Consider the following 10,695-nt stretch of genomic DNA (forward strand, 5'->3'; position numbering starts at 1 on the left):
ATTCTCCTTGACTGTTCCTATCCATGTATTTGGTCACAGTACTTGGGAACCTGCTCATTATCCTGGCTGTCAGCTCTGACTCCCACCTCCACACCCCCATGTACTTCTTCCTCTCTAACCTGTCCTTGGCTCCTTGGCTGACATTGGTTTCGTCTCCACCATGTTCCCAAAGATGATTATGAACATCCTAACTCACAGCAGAGTCATCTCCTATGTGGGCTGCCTGACTCAGATGTCTTTTTTGATCATTTTGGATGTATGGAAGGTATGCTGCTGATTGTGATGGCCTATGATCGGTTTGTGGCCATCTATCACCCCCTGCACTATTCAGTCATTATGAACCCTCGCTTCTGTGCCCTCTTAGATTTGGTGACTTTTTAATTTAGCCTTTTAGACTCCCAACTTCATAATTTGATTGCCTTGCGATCTACCCACTTCAAGGATGTAGAAATTTCCAATTTCTTCTGTGATCCTTCTCAAGTTCTTAATCTGGCCTGTTCTGGCACTTTCACCAATAACATACTCATGCATTTTGTTGGTGCCATGTCTGGTTTTCTTTCTGTCTCTGGAATTTTCTTCTCTTACTGTAAAATTATTTCTTCTATTATGAGAATCCCATCAACAGGTGGGAAGTACAGAGCCTTCTCCACCTGTGGATCTCATCTGTCAGTTGTTTGCTTATTGCCACAGTCTGGCTGGGCATAAATCATGAACCACTGAAGCAGGAACAAACTTTATTTCTGAACTCCACCAGCACATTCCTCACACGCTCCCGGGAACTCTCCCGAATGCCACCCATGCAGCTCCTCCAGGAACCACCAACCGGAAATCCCTCCTCCGGCACTTCTCCAACCAATGCGAACCCTTCAGGAATCCCTGTGAGAGCTCAACCAGAACTCAATGGGAACTCCGTGCCAACTCAAAAGTCATCATCTTAATGGCTCGCCTCTCAACCAATACTATTGGCAAAATGCTAGGGGCCATTCCGACTCTGTTGTGGTTCTCAGCATCTCCCCCCTTCTGTTTAATTAAACAACAAGCAATGTGGCTTAGAGACTGTGCCTGTTAGGTTGTCTAATACTACATATGGTCCTTACCTGTCAACGGATGAGCTGACCTCAAGGCGTCAGCCTCCTGTCTTAGGTTGGTACCACTGCAATTGGATCTTACCCGTCACTGACTACTGGTCCAGCATACAGCCATACTTGTGGATAGGCCTATGCACCAGTGGGGGGATGAGGTTCTTTGTCTCACCTCTGTTGGCCCCCAAATTTGGCCTTGGTGCCAGTGGGGGGGGTGAGGTTCTTTGCCTCACATCTGTTGACCCCCAAATTTTAGACCATCAGTAGCAGAAGGGAGGAGAAGGCAGAATGCCACAACACCAAGCCAAATGACGGCTCCTTTGGAAAAACTGTACCACCGATGACACCATCAGCAAAGATATTCCAGCACTACCACAATTCACTGCACCAACAGATAGTTCACAGTGCATATAAGTGATACATAGTCCAAGCAAGTTCTGCAAGCAGTTAAAAGCAGAGGAATCCATCAATATGTCCATTTCCTCCTAAAGTAAATCAACTCCTTGAATGAGCATTACTTGTTGAGTTATTATTCATTGATGCATCAGTTTATACAGTTTACTGTGATAGCTATTGAAGAAGCTGTAGTTTGGTTTTATCTTTGTCTTCACCGGCACTGAGAGGAAGATAGGAATTCTGGCAATGATGGCTAAAAAGAAATTATGTAACATTCCAACAGGTCCTAAGAAAATAATTTTCTGAACAATTTACATTATCCTGAACAGAATTATTAAATATAATAAAAAGGAAAGGTGAAAGTAAATAAACAGATCTGTTAACCTCCTTTTTTGTTCACATATTAAAACAATCCTCAAGAGCTGTTTACCCAATTTAAATTAAACCATTTAAATCATGTGAATAAAAAAAATATTTGGATCCATTTTTTCATGAGCGCTCCTCATATATATGGACATACGGACATACAGACATACAACACAAAACAGAATTGTGTATACATAACATACAACATATAAGACAAAAGTAAAGGCCTTGTAGCTTTACACAGGTGAAATCTCCATTGCAATGTTTAAAAACTCCACAGTCAAAAAATAGAACTGATCAGAAAAACATTAACCTAGGTCTGTATGAGATCAAAAAATAAAATAAAACTTCATGATGTGGGAAAAGGCAATAATAAAATAGATATTGAAAAAAGCATCCTGGTTACCACCTGGGTTTGACTCGTATTTGGATATCCCATCCTTTTTCCTGTAACTTGCATAATGGGTCTGAAGGTATTCCCACAAGCAAGCCACAAGGTTTTTTACATTTGAAATAGGCCTTAATGGTGTTCATTATTCATTAGCCTAAAGGTGTGGGAGAATCACTGTCACCAAGCTGGAGTTCTGCATATTCAATGTTATGGATTTGAGTCAAATCATCTTCTTTTTGGTCTGTAGAAATCATTTTGGTTAGTCTCTCTGGAATCCAAATTGGCTGCTGTTCTCCCTGTGGAAACACACAAACAGAACCCTGACTCTACACAATCACTGGGTCAGTACCTTTCCATTGTCCTGTTAGAATATCCTTCCAAATTACCTTAGGCTTATGTACATTTTTTGGATACATATGTCTTTCCGCAGCACCAAGCCCTGATGAATCCAAATTTAAAAAGTTTAGAGTAAAAAGGGTTATTTTAAGTTTATCTTTGGGGGATATATACCCCTTCCCAATTCCCTCCTTTTGCTTTAATAAGTACATTTTAATAGGTTGACTAGCTCTTTCAACTATGCCTTGTCCCTGTGGATTGTATGGAATTCCTGTTATGTGAGTAATGCCAAGTTCTGAGCAAAATTGTTTAAAAGAGGTAGAGGTATAGCCAGGGGCATTATCTGTTTTTAACTGTTTCGGAACGCCCACAGTGGCAAAATTTTGTAAGCAATGAGCTATAATATCTTTAGTTTTTTCTCCGGCATGAAGGGAGCCCATCAAAAATCCGGAAGAAGTATCAACTGTAACATGCAAATATTTTAATTTTCCAAATTCTGGCAAGTGTGTGATGTCCATCTGCCAAATATGGTTAGGTATCAGTCCTCTAGGATTGACTCCAAGATTAACTTTTGGTAAAAAGGTCACTCAATTTTGACATTGTTTTATTATTTGTCTAGCTTGTTCCTTAGTTATTTTAAAATGCTTCTGTAAAGTATTAGCATTGACATGGAAGCTTTTATGAAAATTTGTAGCTTCTTCTAGTGTAGAGAAAATATGTATGTCATGTGTAGTTTTTTCTGCTAAATCATTGCCCAAATTAAGGGCTCTAGGCAATCCTGTATGTGCCCTGATATTTCCTATAAAGAATGGATCTTTTATGTCCAAGATTAGACTTTGTATAGTGGAAAACAAAGAGAAAACAGTAGAGGAAGGAGAAATCCTACCAGCATCTTCAAGGGATACTATAGCATTAACTATATACTGACTATTAGAAAATAAATTAAATACAGAATCTTTAAACATCACAAAAGCTTGTAATACTGCATTAAGCTCTACATTTTGAGCTGATTGTTTTGGTATTAAAAATGTAAAAGTTTGATCAGGGGTAACTACTGCTGCTGTACCATTATTTGACCCATCAGTGAATATATTTGGAGCATTCATGATAGGTGTTTTTCTTGTCATTTTTTGAAAAAAAAAAAAACTACAGGATGCGAAGACCAAAAAGACAACAAAGGATTAGATGGTAAGTGATTATCAAATGAAACATTAGATTTACACATGATTATTGCCCAAGCATTTAACTCATTAGCTAACTCATCAATTTGATCCATAGTATATGAAGTAATAATTTTCTTGGGAGAAATTCCAAACACTCCCTTTGCTGCTTTTATTCCTTTGAGTATCAATTGTCCTACAGCCTCAGGATACCTAGTAAGAATAATGTTAGGAGAATAAGATAAATGTACCCACAATAATGGACCTTCTTGCCAAAATACTCCTGTAGGAATATTTTTTGTTGGTATTATGATAAATAATAAAGGCAAACATATCAATTATATCCAAATGAATATTTTCCATATATGTTTCAATAATTTTTAATGCCTTTCTTGCTTCAGGTGTTAACATGCGGGGTGAATTTGGATCTGATGGACCTTTTAGGATATCAAATAAAGGTCCCAACTCTCCTGTTGGTATGCCTAGATAAGGCCTTATCCAATTTATGTCTCCTAATAACTTTTGAAAGTCATTAAGTAATTTGAGTTGATCTACTCGTATTTGAATTTTTGGTGGACGGATCATGGTTGAGGATAATAGAACTCCTAAATAATTAATTGGAAAATTTAATTGTACTTTATCTATTGCTATCTCTAGATTATAATTTTTTAATAAATTTGTGTGGCATAACATTCTAGCAATGTATTTTTATCTTTGTGTGCTAACAATACATCATCCATATATTGAAATATTTGTAGTTCAGGATTTTGATTTATAAGTGGCTGGATTGCTTTGTTAACATAAATTTGACACATAGTTGGGCTGTTAGCCATCCCTTGAGTGAGTATTTTCCATTCATATCTCAGATCAGGACCTTCATGATTCAGTTCAGGGATAGTAAGTGCAAAACATGGACTATCCTCAGGATGAATTGGAATTGAAAAAAAAAAAACAATCTTTAATATTTATAGCTAAAACATACCAGGTCAGACAATTGGGGAATCCCTGATTGAGCAGGTCCCATAATAACCATCTCATTATTAATGGCTCTTAAATCTTGCAATAATCTCCATTTTCCAGATTTTAATGACAAAATGGGAGTATTATGGGGAGATACGGAAGGTTGAATATGTCCCTTAGCTAATTGTTGTTTGACCAGGTCATGGGCTGCTTTTATCTTTTCTTTAGTCAGGGGCCACTGAGGAAACCATACTGTTCTTTCTGATTTCTAAGTAATTTTTATTGTCTCACTGACCCCTTCTGAAAACCCAATCCATGTCTATTTATTCCTTGATCTATTTGAATTGGTGCTGCTATATCTTGTTCTTGTTCTCCTAATATTTTTTCATTCCTAAAACCTTGTCTAGCCCTAATAGTTGGCACATTTGGATTGTTGTTATTTGTTAATGTCAAACCTAATTGATCTAGGACATCTCATCCCCATAAATTTATAGGAACCAATACATATGGCTGTATAGTTCCTTCATATCCTTCAGGATCCTTCCACTCTAATACCATTGCACTTCTATGGGGATTAGTCGCCACTCCTAGGCCTTGAAGCGTTTGAGTGGCTTGTTGTAATGGCCAATGTTTCGGCCATTCTTGATGAGAGATGATGCTAAGGTCTGCATCTGTATCAAGTAGCCCATTAAATTCATGTCCTTGAATATTTAGTTTTAGCATTGGGTGAGAATCTAAATTTAAAGACAGCATAGCCCAACCTACACCTGGGGAGCCTAATCCCCTGGAACCTCATTCTATAGTACTACTGGAAAATTAATCATGTAGGTTGGCTATTATTAATAATTGTGCTATTCTATCTCCTGGTGAAATTACTGATATACCCTTTGGAGAACTAACTATAATTTTTATTTCACCTTCATAATTGGGATCAATTGCCCCAGGACTTATCATAAGTCCATTTAGAGTAGAAGAACTGTGTCCTAACAATAAGCCTAGTGTTCCTTGGGGAATAGGTCCTTTTACTCATGTGGGAATTATTTGAACTCCAATCTCTGAAGTTTGTACTGCTCTGGTGGAGGCACAGATGTCCAACCCTGCACTCCCTCTGGTTCGTCTGATGAGAGATCTGATGGATAATGTGTCCTGGGCACCACCATGATGGTGTTGCTGGGTTCCTCCAGTGCCCCGTATATTTGTGGTTTTGGGCCCTGGAGCATTGGGCCCCCCTGTCCATTTTTTTTGGCAATGGAGCCCGATGCCTTTCTCCATAATATTGTGGGTAAACACCTGGTCCTTGTCCGTTTTTTGATAATGTAGTAACTTCTATGGTGGTTTGAGAATGGCATTCATTAGCCCAATGTCTCCCTCTATGGCATTGTGGGCAAATACCTGGTATTCTACCCCTTTGATACCTAGTTTTGTTAAACCCTCTTCCTATGGGGCAATTCCTTTTAAAATGTCCTGTTTGTTCACAATTGTAGCATGTTTTTGGCCTTGCATCTAAAGCCTGTTTTACTGCAGCTGCCAAGACTTGCCCTTGTTCATTAATGTCTCTACATAATTTAATATATGTGTTTAAATCTCCATGTTTCCATGGTCTAATGACCTCTCTGCACCAACGTTTTGCTTGCTAATAAGCCGGGTGTTTTATTAATGGCATTGCTTGTTCTGTATCCCCAAAAAACTCTGGAAGCTGTTTGAATAAGACTATCTACAAATTCAGCATAAGGTTCATTAGCTCCAGGTATTATCTTAGATAATTGACCTTGTAAATCTCCATGTCCTTGTAAAGTCTTCCATGCCCTAACTGCATCTGCAGCAATTTGTGAATATATAGCGGGATCATATTCAGTTGTTGCCATTGACCCTCATAAGGTCCTTTTCCTAACAACATATCTAGATTTCTTTGAGGGTAACCAGATGCTGCATTTTGCCTAGCCATGTCCATGCAAAATTCCTCATTGGCAACCTTCCATAACAAATATTGTCCTCCATTTAGCACAGATCTACACATGCTATCCCAGTCTGCTGGCGTCAAGTCCAAATTGGTAATGGATTCGACCATGCTTATAGTGAAGGGTGCTTGGGGACCATATGTTGTTACAGCCTCCTTTAACTGCTTCACTGTTTTGAAATCTAAAGCATGGTGAATTCACTGCCCTCCAGCCTGCTCAAGTACAGGGCATGCTAATCTTTGAGGTCATGCCTCAGGATCCCATCTATCAACTATGGGTTTGAGGGCCACTCAGCTGTCTCCATAGGTGGAGCTGTTGGTTGAATTACGCCTTCTGGTGATAGAACAGTGTTAGTAGCAGCCTCCTGTTGTAGCTTTTTCCCTAATAGCCCCTTTTCCTTTAAATTTTCTTCCTCCGTCTGACTAGCTCGAGAGATCTTCTTTTTTGCTTGATCTAAAGTGTCTTTCTCCATGGTCTGAACCTCTAACAATTTACTTAACACTCTTTCAGTTTGATTTTTACTAATCTACTATAAAATAATGCAACCCAACAAGATAACACAAAACAAAACTGAAACAGAATGAAACAAAAACGGAACAAAAAATCATTGTATCAATTTTCCTATTTTCTTGACATGTGCATTTGTGGTCTATTTCTATCTCTTCCTCAGGGGCAAACAACTTCAAACCTTGAGCCAACCATTTTTCCCAGTTTGCCTGAGAAAGTTCTAGGGATAGGCAGCTTGAAACAAAAACAAAACAAATCAAAACAAGAACACATTTTTTTTGAAATGGTCACCCATTCTCTCGCCTTCCCTGAGGGGCGAGCAATTTCACTTACCTCCGAGCTTTAAGAGTTCCCCGTATGGGTTGCCAAATGCCGCAGTCTGGCTGGGCACAAATCAAGAGCCACTGAAGCAGGAACAAAATTTATTTATGAACTCCACCAGCACACTCCACACATGCTCCCGTAAACTCTCCCGAACGCCATCCATGCGGCTCCTCCAGGAACCACCAACCGGAAATCCCTCCTCCAGCACTTCCCCAACCAATGCAAACTCTCCAGGAATCCCTGAGAGAGCTCAACTGGAACTCAACGGGAATTCCGCAAGAACTCAAAAGTCATCATCTTAATGGCTCGCCTCTCAACCAATACTATTGGCAAAATGCCAGGGGCCATTCTGATCTTCTGTGGCACTCAGCAGCTTATTTTATGGGACAGGCATTGTAGTATACCTTGGATCAGCTGTGTCACAGTCCCCCCAAAACAACACAGTGGCCTCAATGATGTACATTGTGGTCAGCCCTAAGCTGAATCCCTTCATCTACAGCCTGAGGAACAGGGACATTAAAAGCTCACTGAGGAGGATTCACAGCAGATCAGTCTAATCTCAGGACCTCTGACATCCATTTGGAATCTTATTTGGAAATGGCAACAAAGCCAAATATCTAGATCTGTAGATTCTACCTCCTTGGATATATAAATTTTTATAGTTTAATGACTAATTATCACATTTCATAATAGAATAGTAGTTGCTACAATTGGTGGGAAACAGGAAGGGGAGATTTTAAAATGGGTACATTTTCAGTTTGTGAAGATGAGAAATTTCTGGAGATGGATGGTAGTGATGGTTGCACAACCACATGAGTGTAATTCATGCCACTGAACTGGATAGTTAACAGTGGTTAAAATGATCAATTTTTTGTTCTGTATATTTGACAGTTACAAACAATGATAATAAAAGGCACACTGGCATTTGAAAAAAATGAAATGAAAGAAATGAATAAATATTATGCATGAGCTTACTCATTAGTAGAGGAGTCCAAATTCTTTCATGGTCATTGATTCTCTCCTCCTCCTCCTCCTCCTCCTCCTCCTCCTCCTCCTCCTCCTCCTCCTCCTCCTCCTCCTCTTCTTCTTCTTCTTCTTCTTCTTCTTCTTCTTTTTCCTTCACTAATATTAGCAAGTCCTTAATTATTAGGATAATTTAGGCCAAACTTGGTAAAAATGAACTCTGTGAATTGAGCCTCTAGGGGTATATAATATTCAATAATGAGTCTATGCTTTGGGACTTTTGGTCTGATGGCTCCAGTCCCACGAATTCCATGCCTGTGCCTTCTCTCTTAGTTGTCTGCATTATGAAAGTCTTTTGTGACACTGATAATATCAACCCTGTGGATGGAGCCTGAACCTTCATTTGGCATCATACAGCCAAGGGACATGGTACCTGCAGTCCTTGAAACACAGAGACACTGCTTAACCCAGTAAAGTGCTGAGAGAGAGAGAGAATGCATAGAGGAGACAGCCAGGGGCAGACTGTTTATTAATCATCATCAGGACAAAAATGGCAGTTTGTGTGGTCAGGTGGCAGGATACAAATACATAAAATTTCAACTGAGAGGACTGCAACATTTATATTGTGGTTGTCATGGAGTCCCAGAAATCTCATTCAAACTGTTTCTTTCCTTCCACACTGGTTCTTTCATTTCTGATTTCCAAGAACTGATACTTCACTTGCCACAGATAAGGCATCAAACATAAAAATCTCTGTTAAACATTGAATATACCCTTCCTTGGTTCAAACAGTGGCCATAATCTCTGTGGCTTCTGTACACTGAGCACTTTCCAGACTGTCTATACTTTCCTCCCTTTCAGGAATATCCCATAGAATTTGAGACACAGTGCCTGTGATTCCACTTAATTGTACTGGTAACATTCAGTTACTGAAGAACCATTGCGGAAATCTTCATGGGATATAAAACAAATCAAGCAGAAAGTGAAGGGGTGAAGGGATCAGGTACATTTTATTTTTTGAACTGAGAGACATTTTAGAGTTTCACATAATTCTGGCTCCAGTTCCTTTTTTGTGTGTGTGCTTTAAGCCTATTTATTTTATATATTTTTAAATTTATTTGTTCTAATTAGTTATACATAACAGTAGAATTTTGATACATCATACTTAAATGGAGTATAACTTCTAATTTGTCTGGTTGTATAGAGTTACACAGGTCATGTAATCATATATGCACCGAGGGTAATAATGTCCAATTCATTCAACTATCATTACTACCCACCATGTCCCCTCCCCTCCCTACACTTCCCTTTGTTTAGTCTAAAATACCACTATTGTGCCCCCTGCACCTTATTGTGAATTAGCATTTGTATATCAGAGAAAACATTCAGCCTTTGGTTATTTGGGATTGACTTATTTTGCTTATCATGATATTTTCCAGTTCCGTCCATTTACCCACAAATGCCGTAATTTCATTCTTCTTTAAGTCAGAGTAATATTCCATTGTGTATATATACCACATTTTCTTTATCCATTCATCTGTTGAAGGGCATCTAGGTTGATTCATAGTTTAGCTATTGTAGATGGAGCTGCTATAAATGTTGATGTGGCTGCATTACTGTAGTATGCTGATTTTAAGTCCCTTGGGTATAAACTGAGGAGTGGGATAGTTGGATCAAATGGTGGTTCCATTGCAAGTTTTCTGAGGACACTCCATACTGCTTTCCAAAGTGGTGGACCAATTTTCAGTCCCACCAACAATGTGGGAGTGTACCTTTTTTCCCCACATCCTTGCCAACATTTATTGTTTCTTGTATTCCTGATGATTGCCATTCTGACTGGAGTGAGATGGAATCTCAATGTAGTTTTGATTTGCATTTCTCTAATTGCTAGAAATGTTGAACATTTTTCCATATATTTATTGACTGTATTTCTTCTGTGAAGTGTCTGTTTAGTTGCTCCAGTCCCTTTTGACAATTGTATTCATCAATAAACTTGCTCTTTTCATAATGACTGCTTGATTTTTTATTTTATTTTATTAGTGTATTAGATATATATGTGTAATATTGGAGATCATTTTGACACAATCATATAAGCATGGATTATAATGTGCTCTACTTCAGTCCCCATTACTTCCCTTTTTCTTTCTTCCTACCTCCCCCATTCCTCTTCTCTACTCTACTGGTCTTTATTGTATTTATTTATAGTTTCTTTTTTCAATTAGTATTTTATAGATATACATAAAGATAAACTT

At 38.6% G+C, this 10,695-nt stretch overlaps 1 pseudogene; it reads left to right on the forward strand.

Moving 5' to 3' along the window:
• Positions 1 to 23: 23 nt before the first annotated feature.
• Positions 24 to 8,037, forward strand: LOC139701628 (olfactory receptor 7E24-like; annotated as a pseudogene).
• The last annotated feature ends 2,658 nt before the right edge of the window (positions 8,038 to 10,695 follow it).

The sequence above is a fragment of the Marmota flaviventris genome, chromosome 1 (genome assembly GCF_047511675.1).
Source record: "Marmota flaviventris isolate mMarFla1 chromosome 1, mMarFla1.hap1, whole genome shotgun sequence".
Lineage (NCBI taxonomy): Eukaryota > Metazoa > Chordata > Mammalia > Rodentia > Sciuridae > Marmota > Marmota flaviventris.